At 41.1% G+C, this 20,159-nt stretch overlaps 1 protein-coding gene across 2 annotated transcripts in view; it reads left to right on the plus strand.

Moving 5' to 3' along the window:
- The window catches only part of gramd2b (GRAM domain-containing protein 2B), a 117,670-nt gene that overhangs the window by 15,844 nt on the left and 81,667 nt on the right, over nt 1–20,159 (plus strand). The gene's annotated exons all lie outside the window — the stretch shown is intronic.

Here is a 20,159-nt window from a genome sequence, read left to right on the forward strand (position 1 = left end):
AAAAATCTTGACAAGCTTTCAAGCTAAATTTTAAGAGGATGTTCTGTGTGGCAAAGAATCAAACATTTATCATCACGAGTTGCTTTAAACATTTTGTACCTGCTGCAAGAAACTTACCTTTTATGAAGTTGTAAATTTTATGGCTAGAATTGAGTAGTTGATACTAGTTCATGAATGTGATTTCTTTTCCCATAGCTTTAGTTAAAATCTTTAAAATAACTTAATTGCCTTCATTAATGCTAGAGATAAGGGCACAACATACAAGCCTATTAAGTAATCATCTGTTTTTTTATTGTACTAACAGGAAATTCCATCTGTAGGGATGGGAAATGATTGTACAGTGGATTCTGGTTATTAGGACACATCACTTTTGCCCATTTAAGTGATTGCCCCAATTAGCCAAAGTTTCATGGAAATATTTAAAAGGCTATAAAAAAGTTAAACTACTACTTAACTAGTAACAAATTATGTATTAAATTAAATACAGGACAAATTAGGATGCTATGAGTGCTTCTATAGTACTATAGAACTGTGTATTAGATCCTAAGTTACCAACAGTGGAATTCATCCAGAGTACATAGTTGTGTATGGGGTGTCCAGGGAGGGGTATCACCTCTGGTGAAGGGGCTTGTTTCGTCCATTCTGGGGTAGCTCACTCACCTTTGCTCACTCAGCTCTCACATGTGGCTCCAAGTAGCTGTTTGCATGCAACAGCAGCCACACCCCTGTGCACAGATTCAACAGGTGGGCTAAACCAGGTGTGGGTAGATACCAGGTCTCACACCCCAGTGAAATAGGGACATGTCTGTCCTAGCACGTGAAGTCAGCTCTGGCAGACCAGGCAAATGAGGTCAACAGTGAGATCCAATGGCCAAGAAGGCAGTTCTTCAATGCTTTGTGGAAAGCAAAGGGCATGATAAGGAACAGAAGTCATGGTTGTTCAACTACAACCAAGGAAGACCCCAGTTTGTGACAACTACTTGTGCCACTGGACCAGACTTCTGAGGTTGAGAGAATGGGACTGTCCCATTGGCTTTTCCACTTTAAAACCTTTCCCACACAGCTTTCACTGACATCGTCAGGTACAATGGACAACCAACACACTGCCGTGTTCTTTTGATGAACTGTAAATGAACAAAATTAGCACAGACAGCCAGTGCAGGTACTGGACTGCCTTCATACAATGCTTTTGACGATTGCATCCTACAAATCTTCATATGCACTGTAACATTCAAAATGATTGTTGATACCTTCAAGTTCTTAATTTGTTGAAGTAGTGAAATTGTTTTTTTTTTCACTCCCAGCCATTTCAGGCATCTCCAAACCTGAATGCTTGAAACAGTGGTGAGGAAAACAATTCTACATTGTCTCACTGCTTATTTCTCACCAACTGTCAGTGACAAAAATCACTGCTTTTTGAACACAAATGCACGCAACGAATGAAGTTTCATGAAAATAGTTAAAAAGGTATAAATAAGACAAACTACCATTTAACTGAGTAACAAATTATTTAATGTACTTAAATAAAATACAGAACAAATTATCAATATATTATCAATATCATTATCAATATAACTATAGTACTATTAAACTGTGTATTGATTCCTAATAGTTTTCGATGGAAGAATTCATCCAATGTACGCTGCCGTGTTCTTTTGATTGACTGTAAATGAACAAGATTAGCACACACACATAGTGCAGATTATGGACTGCCTTCATACAATGCTTTCGATGAATTCATTTTCCAAATCTTCATTTTCATTATAATATTCAGGATGATTGCTGACACCTTATAATTCTTTATAGGTCCTAACTTGTTGAAGTAGTTAAATCATTTCATTTTCACTCCCGCCAATTCAGTCATCTCCAAGCCTGAATGCTTGAAATTGCAGTGAGCAAAACAGTTCAGAATTGTCTTACAGTTTATTTCTCACAAACACAGATGCATGCAACCAACAGTATTTAAAAACTGTTCACTCTAAACATGTTGTAGTGTCTAATGGCCACACAAATTCCCATGATTGACGCTACAAATTCGATTTTGTCATTTAAAACAAAAATTGGATAGGTACATGGACAGGAAAGGAATGGAGGGTTATGGGCTGAGTGCAGGTCGGTGGGACTAGGTGAGAGTAAGCGTTCGGCACGGACTAGAAGGGCCGAGATGGCCTGTTTCCATGCTGTAATTGTTACATGGTTATATGGTTATACTTAGAAACTGTTCCATAACAGAATTCTGACCCAATTAAGTGGCATGAGGCCCTCTGTTCATTGGGATCGCCCATGGATATTGTGTCCGAGCTGCCAACATGATACACAAGCCAGGGCAGTGAGATATGGAGAGCAAACTGCTTCCCACGCAGCAGACTCCCCCTCTCCAAGCAGCCGATGAATCCAAAGTAATGGCAGAGACCGATACAGTTTGGCACCAGCAGAATTTGCCAGCCATTCTAAGGAAATCCTGGCTATTTTCTCGATTGGTTTTTGTCCCAAATTAGTGACTGCCCTGATTAACTGATGGACTAATTAACTGGAATCCACTGCATTAGGATTTATATTGCATAGTGTTTCAATATATTCAGAAGCAAATTCACTGTGATTTATTTTGTTTGCATTTGTATTTGATTACATGTAGGTATAAAATAAGTTTTTCATGTCTTCATAGATGCCATAAAACTGCAATCTACATTAAGCATGACCATACATACAGTATCATCAGTGTTGAATTGTTCACCTTCTGTGATGTAGCAACATTTATAACTAAAATTGAGAAAAGCAAATCAAAAATATTTATGTTCTTCCAGTCGTTAGTGGTATACCATATACTCAGTGGCCACTTTATTAGGTACCTCATTGACTTGATAAAGTGGCCACTGAGTGTACGTTCATAACTGTCTGCTGGTGTAGCCCATCCACTTCAAGATTCGATGTATTGTACATTCAGAGTTGCTTTTCTGCACACTATGGTTGTAACGCATGGTTATTTGAGTTAGTCACCTTCCTATCAGCTTGAGCCAGTCCAGTCATTTCTCCTCTGACCTCTCTCATTAACAAGGCATTTTGCCCACAGAACTACTGCTCGCTGGATTTTTATTTTTGCTTCTCACACCATTTTCTGTAAACACTAGAGATGGTTGTGCATGAAAACCCCAGGAGATCAGCAGTTTCGGAGATACACAAACCACACCCATCTGGCACTAACAATAATTCCACCGTCAAAGTCACTTAGGTCACATCTCTTCCTCATTCTGATGTTTGGCGTGGAAAACAACTGAAACTCTTAACCATGTCTGCATGCTTGTATGCGCTGAGTGGTTGCCACACGATTGATTGGCTGATTAGATATTTGCAGTAACAAGCAGATGTGCCTAATAAAGTGGCCACTCAGTGTACAAGGATAAAAGGCGTCATTATTTCCCCGATATTCACTATATGACCATCAATCAGAACATCTTGCAACATCAATTTAGGCTTGTTCAGGTTACACAGAGTACAGTACGGGCCTTTCAACCTACAATCTTGTGCCAACCTATAGAAACATATTCTACAATCAATCTAATACTGTCTTCCTACGCAGGTCATCACCTTCAATATCTATTGTATCCATATGTCTACCTAAGAACTTCTTAAATGACCCTGTTGCATCAGCCTTTACCACAATCGGCAGTGAAATTCACGGAACCATCACTCTTTGCAATAAACCTACCTCTGAGTTCTCCCATAAACTTTACTCCACTCAGCTTAATCGGATGCCTTCTGGGACTGGCCATTGTCACCCTGGAAAAAAAGTGCTGACTGTCCACTCTATTTGTGCCTGTCAGGTCTTATTCATATCTATCAAATCACCTCCCATCCTCCATAATTCTAAGTTCGAGTTTCCTCAACATTTTCCTTCAAGACATTCTCTAATGAAGGCAGCATCCTGGTATATTTCCTCTGAGCCCCTCTCTAAAGCTTTCACATCCTTCCTATAGTGAGACAACCAAAACTGAACAGAAGTCTAACCAGAGTTTTATAAAGCTGCAATATTACCTTGTAGCTTTTGAACTCAATCCCCTGACTAATAAAGGCCAACACATCTTATGCCTTCTTAACCACTATATGGGCATGGACCCCAAGATCCCCTGTTCCTCCACACAGCAAAGAATCCTGCCGCTAATATTGTACTCTACCATAAAGTTCAATCTTCCAAAGTGCATCACTTCACACTTTTCTGGAATGGACTTCATAACTATAAATTATAGTTATGTAAAAGATCTACCTCTGACTCCATCTGTCACTTCTCTACCCAACTCTACATTCTGTCTATATCTTGTTGTGACTCATTGCTAAGAAGTTTTACGTATCCCGTAACTGGATCACTTACCAGCAAAGATAGAGAGGTCCGCTGAAGTCTGATGGTACCATTTTCAAACGTTTTTATTTATCAAGGGGCACAAAAGTAAGGTTAATACAAACATTCAGATACCATAAGTCGTCAATACTCAATCTAAAGTGCAGGTATAGTAATAACCAATAAGAAATAAACTCTATCGTTGTCTAGGGGTAATGTATATATTGTCCGCTGTATATCTGAAAGTCTCTTGCGGTCACTGCAGTTCCACCAGCCGTCTTTTGTGGTGTCGCATTGGTGCACTTTGTTAAAGAGAGAGAGATAGAGATTAAATGAAACAGTTACCCGGCGGGGTTTTCCAACCTTTAGGGGTTCGATTCGTCGGAGACTTGTTGGGGAATGGACGCTCACTTGTGGCCTCCCCTGTAGCTAAGCTGTTTTTTCGTGGTGAGGTCGCCAATCCCGGGCAAGGAAAAGACGCACATGAACCCCACCACCGGCTGTCACTATCAAACGCTGTCGCAGGATTTCTAGCGTGTCTTCTGGTGCGTCTGGGGAGCCGTCTTTACAACCCCTCTTTTATCTGAACTCACGGGGTCTCAGATGTCAATCAGGTTGGGATGATGCAATCTCTCTCCATCTCTCCACCCACGTTGCCCTGAGGGTATACACATAGTACAGTTCCCAATTCACAAAGGTGTCTCCACGAGACAATGACCACAGTCGCCAGATTTGCCTCGCCGTGAAACGAGAGACACCGCACGTATCTCTCTCTTCTCTTGAGTCACTGAGCCCCCCTTCACTAGGGCTCTGGCGATTCTCACAAAGGAGGGGGCTGGGATCATAACACCTCCCCTCTTAAAAACGTTTTTACCAGCGGTTAAAACGGAGTGGTACAGAGTCTTACAGAGTTTTGGGATTTAACATAGTACAAAAGCTTTTCTTTTAACTACAGAGCTGTACTGTCATACATTTTTCAGCGTCTAAACAGTTAACGATTACAGTGTCACTTCCTTTAATATGGTAACATCTTGTCCCTGACTAAAGGCTGGTAGCATCAGATTTCAACAGGCAGGGTTCCAAGGGGGTTGTCTTTGTTATTCACATGCTTTGTCAAAATCCCGTACAGCCGGTTTTTCTATTTAAAAATGGCACCCCCATTAGCCGTCACCTCTTTTCCGGTGAGTTCCTACGTGGGGGACCTGGGTAATTTGGCGAAGTACTCTCCCGCCTTTCCGTTCCATAAGGGTTATTCTCTCAACACCGTGTCCCAAACTTAAATCATGGTGGGAATTTCCACCCAAATCTTTAATGTTACACAGGTAGCTAACCCTTTCGTCAAGACCATGCAGGCTGATGGATTTCAGTTCGAACCTTTCCCTCAGGCCGCATTTAAATTTCGGCCTTTTCACAGCGCTCTCTTGAATAACAACAGCGTGTGGGGCACCTTTACATTCCAAATCCACCTGTAATCGATGCACAGGCACCGCGTTACCAAGCCCTCGTTTCTGTAGCTTGGTTGCTTCTTCTGACACCAATCTAAACTTTAAATTTTCTTCATTCGATTTAGGAACTACAAACTTCCCGTTCCCTTCAATAATAATGTTTATCCCCCCATGGTCGAGTTCCACTTTAAGGTTCACCACCCCTTCATGTACCAACACCTGGGAACCCTCTCTTCCCCCAATTACCAGGGTTAACCCTGTCTTCACTGACCCCAGTCCGTCTGACCCACAGGGACTGCATTCCTTTTCAACTGAATCAAATACCTCAGACCTTTTCTGAGCTCCATTACTAGGTTCAGTACCACGTGCATCCACATCTTAGACACACTCAAACGGGACATCTGCCTCTACCAGGCTTTCAATACCCATACCCTTTTCAAATTCTAACTTCCCCTGATCCTCCCAGTTCCTCTCTGGGCAACTCCCTTCCGGAGTAAATTCAACCCCGCGGGCTGAAACAACCTCGTCTGCCAACCCAGCAGACCTCTCCAAGGTAATGGCATCCTTTTCATCTAGGACTGCCTTCATCTCATTCTCGGGAACACCTTGATAACTCTCAACTTCTTCAAACAGGGTTGCCACCCCCGACAGATCATCTATGTCCAACTCTGGACCTTTTAACAGTTGGTTCCGATCCTCCTCTTTATTTCCTACCTCTAGGACCTTTCTCTTCACTAAGGGCAGATCTCGCTCCTCTCCCTTAACCCCTTTCACTTTACTACTCTTCGGTTTACCACCCTCAGAACCCTCGTGGTACAGGGTCGGTAGGACCGTCTCGGCCAAATCAATACTGGCCAGATTTAAACTGCTCGCTGTCTCAGCTGCCTTTCTCGACAGGCTGCGAGTGCTCGCGTCTGTGGTACAGACTGGAGATGCGAGGGGTGGGGCTGCAATCCTCACAGGCTGTTTGAGCCGTGTCCAAACCTGCCCCCCGGCTAAATCATTTCCGAGGAGGATGTCCGCGTCAGTTCTCGGGAATTCTGATGGCACCCCTATTTCGACTGGTCCAGATACCAGCTCACAATCCATAATTACCTGATGTAGGGGCACCATTTCTATTCTTGTACCTATCCCCTTCACGGCGACCATTCCCCTTCTCTGACCGAAATCTAGTATCTCACGGCGGATCAACGACAGCTCCGCCCCGGTGTCTCGCCAGATTCGGACGGGAATGGGTGGGTCTCCCCCCTTCACGGACACGGTTCCGGGTGACAGCCAAGTCTCTGACCCTTCCTGTACTCTGTCTACCCGGGGCTCTCTTGTCAATTTACTGATTACCATGGCACACCCGATAGGGACCGCTGCTCTCCCTTTTTCTGCCTCCTTTCTCGGAGCAAAGCACCTAGAGGCAATATGTCCTCCCTTCCCACAATTAAAACAGGTCAAGCCCGGAAATCTCAGGCTGCCTGGCCTTTCCCCCTCAACCTTACCACTAGCTCCCGGCGGGACCTCTGCCTCAGCCGGCGGACTTTCCCTACCGTTCCGACGGTCTCTCGGGTAACCTTTTGGCGAGGAAATCTTTATCCTGTGGGTTAGGGCATATTCATCTGCGAACCTAGCAATTTCTGAGATGGACTTATTCGCCTTCTCATTCAAATACATCCGGATCTCCTCCGGAACACACCCTTTTAATTCCTCAATCAGAAATAACTCCCTGATACACCCATTATTCCTGTCCACCTGTTCCGCGGTGCACCAACAGTCCAAGAGCACACCCTTTTCATAGGCCAGCTCGGTATATGTTTGATTCCACCCTTTCCGTAAATTTCTGAACCTTTGTCTATACGCTTCAGGTACTGGATCGTAACTCCAGAGAATGACCTCTTTTACTTTGGCATAATTCTCCGCTTCCCCTTCCTCGACGGCCAAGGCCGCATATGCTCGTTGTGCCTTCCCCTTTAACACACTTTGTAACAACGCCACCCACTGCTCTTTGGGCCACTTTTGATTTACTGCCACCTTTTCAAAAAGCAAGAAATAACTATCAACATCCGACTCTTCAAATGGAGGTACTACCCTCAACTCCCGACTAACATTAAACCTCTCCTCTCGATCTAACCCTAGATCTCTTCGCTCTTTCTGTAACTTCTCCATATCCAAGTCATGTTCCCTCTGTTCTCGTCTCTCCTCATACTCTCTTTGCTTTTCAGCTCGTTCCCTCTCGTTCTTGGCTCGTTCCCTCTCATTCTCGGCTACTTCTAGCTCTTTTAGCTGAATTTCATGCTGTCTTTGCTTTTCAGCTTGGTCCCGCTCTTTTTTCCACCTCGAACTCCTTTAGTTGGAGCTCCTGGTCCCTTTCTTTCTCTCTCTCAGCCCGTTCTTTCTCTCTCTCAGCCACTTCCAGCTGCTTCATTTTAAATTCATGTTCCAACCTTAATTTCTCCAACTCTACCTGATCCATTCCGCTTGCTGGTACTTTTTCAGGGATATTTTCCAAGACCCCAGCTTCGAACACTTTCTTCCCAATGTAATACCGAGTTATGGCCCCTCGCACCTCCCGCTTTTTCATGGACGACCTCACTTCTGCGAGGTCCAATCCCTTCGCCAAATTTAACAAGTCTGATTTGGTGGCCGCCTCTAGCGCCTCTACAGTCGGGTTTTTCATAAATTCATCCACATCCATTTTTGCTGGTTTCCTGTCTGGCTACCCGTGTACCAGATCCAAATTTATTTGTTTATTTATTGACTTACAAACCCAATTCACTGCCCTCCCAATTTTGGTTTCAAATCCCGGACGAGCCCCCACATTGTTACGTATCCCGTAACTGGATCACTTACCAGCAAAGATAGAGAGGTCCGCTGAAGTCTGATGGTACCATTTTCAAACGTTTTTATTTATCAAGGGGCACAAAAGTAAGGTTAATACAAACATTCAGATACCATAAGTCGTCAATACTCAATCTAAAGTGCAGGTATAGTAATAACCAATAAGAAATAAACTCTATCGTTGTTTAGGGGTAATGTATATATTGTCCGCTGTATATCTGAAAGTCTCTTGCGGTCACTGCAGTTCCACCAGCTGCCGTCTTTTGTGGTGTCGCGTTGGTGCACTTTGTTAAAGAGAGAGAGAGAGAGATTAAATGAAACAGTTACCCGGCGGGGTTTTCCAACCTTTAGGGGTTTGATTCATCGGAGACTCATTGGGGAATGGACGCTCACTTGTGGCCTTCCCCGTAGCTAAGCCGTTCTTTCGTGGTGAGGTCGCCAATCCCGGGCAAGGAAAAGACGCACACGAACCCCACCACCGGCTGTCGCTATCAAATGCTGTCGCAGGATTTCTAGCGTGTCTTCTGGTGCGTCTGGGGAGCCGTCTTTACAACCCCTCTTTTATCTGAACTCACAGGGTCTCAGATGTCAATCAGGTTGGGATGATGCAATCTCTCTCCATCTCTCCACCCACGTTGCCTTGAGGGTATACACGTAGTACAGTTCCCAATTCACAAAGTTGTCTCCACGAGACAATGACCACAGTCGCCAGATTTGCCTCGCCGTGAAACGAGAGACACCGCACGTATCTCTCTCTTCTCTTGAGTCACTGAGCCCCCCTTCACTAGGGCTCTGGCGATTCTCACAAAGGAGGGGGCTGGGATCATAACAGAAGCTACATGATCACCATCTTCTACACTATCCAAAGCACCTCCTAACTTCCTGTATTCTGCAAACGTACTAAAACACCCTCCAATTCCTTGTCCAAGTCATTTTTAAAAATCACAAAGACCAGGGAAGATTTCAAGTTGAGTTTCCAGTCTGCAGCAAGTGAACAAACCACCGTTGATTTGGCATTCATCAATGGCATGAAATTAGCCTTGGTGACCCTTGATTTTGGATGTTAATCAGATGAATGATGCATTGAAAGGTATCAGCCAGCTTTCCTGTTCTTAGTCATTTTCTTCCAATTCATGTAAGTAGTACAGATGTGTCATGAAGTTGGTAAACTTTTAAAAAATATTTTTCTTAGACAATATACAGGAGAGGAGGTACCCATAGAGTAAATGACTTGCATGATTTTCTGACTTCAGTAACAGAAAAATGCTTCCATTGACATATTGAAGGCCCAATTATGGTAGTCCTCATCCTTTACAAATATTTAGCCTTGGTGTTACTTAGTTGTGTGTATTACTGTCACTCCATGTTAATTACATAAAGGTCTTTCAAGAACTAATGATTTTCTAGCTTTCTGCTTCATTGATTCTTAGTATTTCCAGTGGTTTGATTCTATTTAAAGGAACTAAAATAACAACAGTTTACAGAAACATGATCCAAGCCCTGCACTAATGCTCTGGTTTTTTTCTGTCATATAAATATTAACTGCATTATCAAGATCAAATAAGCCAGTTGACATAAATCACTGCAGACCTTTCACAGAATCTAAAAAATGATGGCTTTGCGAGGCCAACAAAACAACACTTTAATATGGAAATATTCTTCCACACAGACACATTTCTGAGCTTGTAGGTGTTGCATGCATTTGTTTCTTAGTTTGATTAACACAACATTTTGACAGAGAGATGATAGTAAATTCTTTATTTGAGGAAGATGGTTGTTGATCTGACTTATTACACAGAGTCCTTTCACGTGGGATCTCCAGTCATGCTCTCACTTAAACAGGATTCGATATAAGCACCAATTTTGCTGGTCCTCCGCACTCCAGGATTCAATAACTTGCCCTGAAACCCTTGGACTGCCATCAAAGGAAGATAGGCGAGAGGTGAGGGTGAGAGTGGGGAGTTAGGCATTTGCCATTCATAGAACCTGTCATTGATTTTTTTTAAAGTGTGACTCTCAGACATTTAAAAACAATCAAAATTGTGCTGCATCTGAAATCCTCCTCTGTTCCCTTGAAATTTTACTTACAACCTTTATGTTTTTAGTTGAATGGCACCAGACATTCTGCAAATGCTCTTCTATCAGGCTGCTTCCCAAAGCCCTGAAAACTGCAGCTATTAAGCCTCCTTTTAAAAAGAACAACCTAGCTGCCTCAATAATTAATAACAACAGGCCTCTGTCAAACTTACCATGTTTAAGTAAAATCATTGAAAAGGTTGTTTATCTGCAACTTAACAGCTTTTTGGCACTAAGCAATTGTATGGATATTTTCCAGTCTGGATTTCAACAACATTACAGCAAGTCCAAGTTTTAAATGACATCCATTTAAACCATGATGATGGTTTCAGCTTTGACTTTACTGTATCTTAGTGCTGCTTTTGACAGCATTAACCATGGTATATTACTGGACAGAGTGGAAGACTGGGTGAGACTTTCCCGTACAGTCCTAAGTGGTTTGAATCATATTTACGGGACAGGGACTACAGTCGGCCCTCCTTATCGCGAGTTCCGCATCCGCGAATTCAACCAACCGCGAATCGAGAAAACCCGGAGAAAACACTTGTTGTTCGAGCATGTACAGACTTTTTTTCTTGTCATTATTCCCTAAACAATGCAGTATAACAACTATTTTACATAGCATTTATATTGTATTAGGTATTGTAAGTAATCTAGAGATGATATAAAGTATACAGGAGGATGTGCGTAGGTTATCCTGAATCGGGATCGAAAAAATCTGAAATTCTCTTACTAAGTAAGTCTGAACAGTTATATCTGGTATTATTTAGCATCAGTTAGTCAAACATTTGTCTTAGTATATAGTATATATTTTACCTTTCTATGCATATAAAACACTTAAGAAACGTATGTATTTCAATAATTAAACCACTGCGTTGCTTAGTAATAATTGTAGCTTTCATCAGGGCAGGGCCTTTCACATGCTCCATTATTCTCACTTTATCCTTTAAAATTGTTCCGATCGTTGACCGACTGTAGCTTAACACTTTTCCAATGACAGATGACGTGTCACCTCTTTCAGATCACTTTATAATTTCCATTTTATTTTCAATCGTTATCGTGATTATTTTTGTGAACAGAAACACTGCAGATTCAGAGCTCCACCAGATCTTAATGTCCACCGCACTGAGACAGGTTAAATAAGGGACTTGAGCATCCACATTTCTTGGTATTGCGAGGGGTCCCGGATCCAATCCCTCACGGATAAGGAGGACCAACTGTATTTTGTATCGATTGCTAGCTGCATATCTGGCCAAACAAAAATGACATGCAACGTGCCTCAAGGGTCCATACTAGGGCCTCTTCTGTTTAACATATACGTGCTTCCTCCAGCTCAAATCACGATAAGCAACGAAATATCTTACCTTAATTATGTTGATGACACTCAGATTTATATAACAGTGTCATCAAGTCCCATACAATCACTAAAAGAACTGTACTGAACCAATTATTGATTGGATGAGCCAAAAATTCCTCCAGTTAAACACCAAATTGTTTTTGGTGCCAAAATGGATGATTAAAAGTCAATGCTCATTTAGAATCCCTGTCATTACAGACCACAAACCAAGCTAGAAACCTTGGTGTTATGATGGACAGCAACTTAAATTTTAACTGATACATTAAGACAATTAGAAAGTCAGCCTATTACCATCATAAAAATATAGCAAGACTTAACGGGCTTATGTCTCAGCAAGATCTAGAAAAACTCAGCCGTGCATTTATTTTTAGTAGGTTTGATGACTGTAATGGCGTTTTCACAGGTCTCTGGAAAAAATCCCTCAGACAGCTGCAGCTCATTCAGAACGTTGTTGTTGGAGTCCTCACTAAGACCAAGAAAATAGAGTGTAGCACTCCAGTTCTCAGATCGCAACACTGGTTTTCTGTCCATCAGAGGACTGACTTGAAAATATTACTAACGGTTTACAAAGCACTAGATGGTCTAGGGCTATAATATATCTCCGATCTCTTGCTGCATTATGAACCTTCCTGAGCTCTCAGGTCATCTGGGGTGGGTTTGCTTACCATCCCCAGGGTCAAAACCAAACATGGCGAAGCAGCTTTTAGTTATTATGCTCCACATGTCTGGAATAACCTTCGAGAGGATCTGAAGTCTGCCCCAACTTCAAGCTGTTTTAAATCAAGGCTTAAAACTTTTATTTTTGCTTTAGCTTTGAATTAGAATCTCCTGCACTGTGATTTAATTTTCTTATTTTTATGTGTGATTTTATTCTCTTTATATTGTCTGAAAGCTGATGTTTGATTTTTGTATCTTGTTTTATGTAAAGCACTTTGAACTGCCTTGAGTTTGAAATACAAATAAACTTAGAAATTAAGATGACAATTAAAACAAAAATTGAGCAATTAAAACATTCAATTAAAGAACTTAAAATATTTAAAAAACCAACTCGTCTTTCCCTTTGCCTCCTAAATCTTTGCCATGTAATCCCCGTTGAAAACAATGGGATCTCTGATCCTGCACGAGGTCTGACCTGGCACATGTTCTGGATGAAAAGTCCCCAGAAAAATTGGACCCTGCTGCTGTACTATACAGGGGCTCTGCCAGCAGAGTAAACTGACACAAGTGATTATGTGGCAGTCAGAGATTCACTTCAGTTTCATTGCAGTTGTCCCATTCAGATCTCCTGCAAAGTATTAGCACAATTTAGCCTACTTAACATTTGCTCAAGATCTGAGTTGCAATTGCAATTACTGTATATATCATGGCCAGATGTTATTTTTGTGGAGAAAAAAATATGCCACAGTAGACTGGCTTATACTTGCACAGAAATTTACTTAGTAACATGAGCCCGGAGAACATCAAGCAGAGACCCTTTGCTTTTCATAGGATTTATGAATAATTGGACTCGAATATAAAGGCTGTAGTTGTGAATATGGCAACATATGTTTGAGGCAGAACATTCTCGGCTGTAGGAAGATGTCAACAGATAGGCATAGAAGTTGCAAATTCCACACTATCTGTTTTATTTTTAGATTTCCAGTATCCTTGGTATTTTCCTTTGCTAAATGATTCTGCCTTGCCCATTGATAATTGCTCCATTCTGACCTTATATATTTCAAGTAACTCACACAAAATGCTGGAGGAACTCAGTAGGCCAGGCAGCGTCTACAGAAAAGAGAATTGTCAATGTTTTGGGCCGAGACCCTTCAGCAGAACTGGAGAACAAAAGATGAGGAGTAGATTTAAAAGATGGAGGGAGGGGAGAGGGAAACACAAAGTGATAGGTGAAACCGGGAGGGGGAGGGATGAAGTAAAAAAACTGGGGAGTCGATTGGTGAAAGAGATACAGGGCTGGAGTAAGGGGAGTCTGATAGGAGAGGACAGAAGGCCATGGAAGAAGGAAAAGAAGGGAGGAGGAGCACTAGAGAGAGTTGATGGGCAGGTAAGGAGATAAGGTGAGAACGGGAAAAGGGGATGGGGAATAGTGAAGGGGTGGGAGCATTACCAGAAGTTTATGTTTCAACATCATTCTCTCTCATCTTACATTATTATCCCAAAACATTTGATCTCTCCTGCAATCTCTCCTATCACGTCTTATTTCGTTTCCTTCTCCTTTTCTCTACATTTTGAAACTGTTATTCTAACCTCTCCCATTTTTTTTGTTGCCCTTAATCGTTATCTCTCTTTCATTCTCGAAAAGGTGCTACCTGACCTGATGGGGTAGTTCCAACTATCTTTCACTTTTATTATTGAATCCACTGTCAAGCTATAACCAACCTAATAAAAAGATAAGGTGCTATTCATTGAAATGTAATAAATATTCTCATGAGGCCAAGATCAGAGGGAATACAGAAGGAGATGTTTGACAAGCAACTAGAAGCCAGGGTCTCCCACTTGTGGACTGAACAAAGATACTCCACAAAATGGCCTCTCTCTGTTTGGTCTCCTTAGTTTATATGAATCCTTATCTCCATAGTAACTATAGTTTGATAAACTTAAATAAGTGCAAATAAAAGGCTGCTGCATCTGGGAAACACGTGTTGATATTATTGATGTAATTGTCAGAATAGTTGAAATGAAGATGAAAGAATTGAGAAGGTGGAATAGAGACCTTGCAGGAAGCGGGAGGTGATGAAAAATAATCAGGAGCTGGTGCACTTAGAGTGAGATCTTCCCAAAAGAGGAAACATAAATATTGGGAGAGAATGAGGGAGAGTTCAAAATAATTCATGTGAAACTGAGGAAAGAATGAAATTTGGAGAATAATTTAATGAAAAATTTCCACTTTGAGATGAGAGCTAGTCAAATCATCAATATTCTGGAGTAATACTGCAGGTATGCTCAAGAACCCGAGTGGAGGCTGGAATCAAGAATACTCCACAAGCCCCAGAAAACGATAAGATACTCTAAGATCTACACAAATTTACTAAAAAGAACTTTTACTTGGTGAGTGGACATAGAGGAGAAGATAAAAATCAGCTTTGCTAAAGCTAATGCTTTATTGACTAAGGCTGAGACAACCATCTTTCATGCCTAAGAAACAATTAGTTCTTTCATTGTCCGCCTTCAGGGTTGCAATCCTGTCTGAAAATGACATTTCTCTCTCTTCACTGGCATTCCATTCTACTGCACCAGCTGCTACCTTATAAAATAACCTTTATTATCGATAAGAAATTATGTTTCTTACCATTCATGGTAAAACAATGTCTACAAAACCATTTTTAAAGCTAGAAGTTGTGCAAAGAAAATAGATGCAGATTTATACATAAAATGTTTCAGACATGGTGGTTTATTACCAAGTAGAAATTTAAATATTTATATCTATATATTGAAGTCAGTAACTCTCATTATATCAGTAGTCTTTCAAGGTTTTTTGTGATTTACTGAACAGAAGCTCAAAACCAGTAAAGGGCTTTTTGTAGATTATCTGTGGTACAAAAGCAGGTAAATTTAGAACACTCCCCTCCCTGGATTTTCCTTCCTCCCCCCCTCCCACTTGCTGCAGGAATCACTCCCTGCGCACCTCCCTTGTCCATTCATCCCTCCCCACTGATCTCCCTCCTGGTACTTATCCTAGCAAGTGGAACAAGTGCCACACCTGCCCCTACACCTCCCCCTCACTATCATTCAGGGAGCCAAACCGTCTTTCCAGGTGAGGCAACACTTCACCTATGAGTCTGTTGGGGTCATCTACTCTATCTGGTGCTCCCAGTGTGGCCTCCTGTATAGCGGTGAAACCTGACATAGATTGGAAGACTGCTTCACCAAGCTCCTACTACACTCCATCTGCCAGAAAAAGCGGGATCTCCTGGTAGGCACCCATTTCATTTCTGCTTCCCATTCCCATTCCAACATGTCAGTCCATGGCTTCCTCTACCGCCGTGATGAGCCCACACACAGGTTGGAGGAGCAACACTTTACATTCTGCCTGGATAGTCTCCAGCCTCTTAGAATGAACGGCAATTTCTTGAGCTTCCAGCAAGTGCCCCCCCTTCACCATTCCCCAATCCTGTTTCACCCTTTCACCTTTTTCCCTGCCCGTCCATCACAGCCCCTATGCTGCTCCTCCTTCCCTTTCTTCCATGCTCTTCTATTTTGTCCTATCAGATTCTCCCTGCTCCAGCCCCTTATCCCTTTCACCAATCAACTTCACAGCTCTTTAGTTCACCCCCTCCCCTCTTCCAGTTTCACCCATCACCTACCACCCTGTATTTCTTCCTCCCCCACCCCCACCTTCTTCCTCTGACTTCTCAACTTTTTTCCAGTCTTGATGAAGGGTCCCAGTCCAAAACATCGACTGTTTATTCCTTTCCATAAATGCTGCCTGACCTGCTGAGTTCCTCCAGCATTTTGTTTGTGTTGCCTTGGATTTCCAGCACTGGCAGGTTTTCTCGTGCAGTTTATGCACTGTGTGTTGAAAGAGAATAATGAAGGGTTTTTAACCTGATGAAGTATCTTCGACCAAAGCATTAACATATCCATCCTCAATTTAACAGTGATATTCCCTTTGTTCCACCCAACTCACAATGCCATCAACTCAAAGTAGATTTATTATCAAAGTACGTACTGTACATGTCACCATCTGAGATTCATTATCTTGTGGGCTTTCACGGTAGAACAAAGAAATACAATGGAATCAATGAAAAACTACGTGCAAAGACTGAAATCAATGTGCAAAAGACAAACTGTGCAAATACATAAAAAAGCTAAATAACAGTAATAATTAATGTAGAGAACTGCTGAGTGTCCCAAGTGAGTCCATAGGTTGTGTAAACAGTTCAGTGCTGAGATGAGAGAAGTTATCCACACTGATTACAGGTCTCCCTTTCCCAGTTATATTATGGATTGCGGGTCTGAAATGTTAACTCTTTCCACTGACCAATTCAGTGTTTCCAAATTATTATTGTTTTAAATTCAAAATTGAAGAAAAACTCCTTAAAAATGTTCTTAAAGAATTTTTAGAGATCTATAAATCCTACCACAAGGTTTGTAAATCACAGAACGGAAAATGATGGCAGAAATCAAGAGAGAAATAAAGAGGTAAAGAAAAAGCTGAGAAAATTGTAAAAGCTAAATTGCAAAACAACTAGATACCACATAAAAAATTAAATTTTCTGGGGCAGAAAGATTATTTTGCTTGGCAGTAAATGTGATATTTTTCTCTAAAAATCTCGATTAGCTTTGCACAATGTGATGGAGAAAGATTTGTCCGTTCCTCCTTACAGAATTGCTCAACTGTGCTTGGTTAATTGAGAAACAGTGTTGGACAGTAGTCTTGAGGTCTTGTCAGAGATGTTCTATTGGGTTAAGGTCAAGACTATGACTGGGCCACTCAAGGATATTAATTTTCTTTATTTGAAGCCACTCTATGTTTGCTCTGGCAGTTTGCCCTGGGTTGTTGTTCTGTTGAAAGATAAACTTGCTCCCCAGTTTAAGCTTTCTGACAGAGGCTAGCAGGTTTTTATCCAGGATCTCTCTATATTTGGCAGCATTCATCCTTCATCAGTCCTGGCTAGATTTCCAGTACCTGCTGCTGAAAAGCATTCCCCATAACATGATGCTACCTCCACCATACTTTACAGTATGGTTGGCTTTACCTGGCTGACATTCAATTTTAGATTTACTCCACACATTCTGCTTAGTGTTCAAGCCAAAAGTTTCACTTTAGTCTCATCCAAGCACAAGACCTTCTTGCACATCTTTAGAGTATCTTCTAAGCGATGGTCCCTTTCCATTCTTCCATAGAGATTGTGGAGCCATGAACCTCATCTAGAGTTGTAGCCGTTGACTTCTGCAGCCCACAGAGAGGTACATTTGGTGTCACAGTATCCTCTCTTACAAGTGCCATTTTTCTCCGGCAACTAAGTTTAGAGTGGCAGCCTGACCTAGGCAGTGTGGCTGTGGTTTTATACTTATTCCAGTTTTTCATGATGGACTGCACTGAGCTCCACTACTTTTGAGGTGGTCTTGTACCCTTCCCCAGATTTATCCACCTCTATAATCATTTCCCTAACTTTTGTCTTGAATGTTCTTCTGTCTTCATTTTGGTTTATCCTGTTGAAAATCTACCAAACTCTCGGACCTTATAGAGAGAGGGGGTATTTATTCTTAGGGATTCATTGAAAACGTGATCCCCCAATTTTCTACATCAACAAGTTGGGTCAGTGATAAGCTAATATACACTACTGCACCTGAAAAAAATTAACATAGTAACCACAAAGGGGATGAATACTTTTTCAGCCTCACAATTTTTGTTTTTAATTTTCAGTAAATTGTTGACAGGTTTTAGAATGTTTCTTTTGATTTGACATGATGAACAATATTTTGTAGATTAGCTCAAAAAATCCTACACTAATATATTTAAAATTTAGAAAATGAGACAGTAAAACATGAGAATAGTTGTGGGGGCTGAATACTTTTCAAGGCACTGGTGATACAATTATGAGGTAAGTGCTGCAACATCCTTAGGAAGTCAGGAGATTTGGCTTGCCACCATACATTCTAACAAGCTTCTACTGCTGATTGGTTAAATCATGGTCAGTTTGATTACACAGGAATAAAAGAAGCTGCAGAGGTGCGTTGATCTGCTCAACACACCATGGGCACGTTCCCCCCTCACCACTGCCAGTATCTATCAGAAGAACCTCCCCAAGACTGCAACATCAACCACAAAGTATTGGAGGAACTCAGCGAGACAGTCTGCATTTATGGAGGGAAATAAGCATTTGACATTTCAGGCTGAGTATTTTCATCAGTCCTGCATCTGCAGAATCTCTTGTGTCTATCCATCATTAAAGATGCCCATCACCTTGGCCATTTCATCTTTTCACAAGTACCATTGAATAACAGATGCAGAAGCCTAAAGTTCCACACGACCAGGATCAAGAACAGCACCGGAATATGTGGCAACAATTATGGGCACATCCTTAATTGTGTTGGTTGTTAACACCAACAAATTTCACTGCGCCTTTTGTTTTGTAATTAATCTGATTTTGAATACATCACTTTCACTCCTGAACCAAGATCACCCCAGCTTCAATTATAATGTAACATACTGGTAAAATTCAAGCTAATATTAACTTATGTTACAACTTATGTTATTAATATGTTCAGTAATAGATATTTACAATATTTGAACATCAAACTGTATTTTTCCAGCCATTGTTGACTCCTGTTTAGCCTGCAATATTAATAGGGCAAATTGAAAGGGACAAAAAACAAATCTTTTTCAAGTTCAAAGTAGATTCCAGTAGAACTTTAAAAGATGAATTTAGCTTTTATTGACATTGATTTTTACTTAGATAAAAGCAGCAAGTGCGCCATTGAGGATGTGGGAAAATGCTTACTTTCTGAACAAGACCAAATTTAATTTTACCTGAATTGATTAAATCTTTGGTGATTCAAGATATGAAAATGTATTTTTGATAGACGGTATCTTTCTGACAGTTGTGGAGATTGAGTTGACCTGGCAGTAATTACATTAGAACGTAATATGGAAAAGGGAAAAACTATTTTTATACATTTTGAAGTGGCTAAATCACCTACATGTCTTTGCTTCTTCCATCAGTCATCAGAGGTTTATTAACATTCACTGAGCAATATACATTTATGTCTCAGACTGAAGCTGTGAGAACATCAGAGCACACGGCTTGGACGCAAAATTACACTAAAAAATCATAGCCAATTCATTGAATGTCACTAAGAGTAATGCATGGGGGAGTATATGTAGGTGGAGATTTTATATCTTGCCATTTTTATAGATGCGGGTAATGCAATGAATATTGAAGCTTGAACCTGATGCCATAAAAAGTGAACTCACCTCCTAAATTATATGCATCTTATGATTGGGTATAAATATTATACATATGTGCACAACATTTTATCCTTTTAAAAACATCAATCTTTTAACTGTAACATATAAGTAGATGTCAAGTCCCATAGATTATGATATTACTGAAGAAATAATTCTGTTATTCACTGCCGGTGTGTTTAATTACTCTCGTGGGAAGGTGAAGGAGGC

This window comes from Hemitrygon akajei, chromosome 2 (genome assembly GCF_048418815.1).
Source record: "Hemitrygon akajei chromosome 2, sHemAka1.3, whole genome shotgun sequence".
NCBI lineage: Eukaryota > Metazoa > Chordata > Chondrichthyes > Myliobatiformes > Dasyatidae > Hemitrygon > Hemitrygon akajei.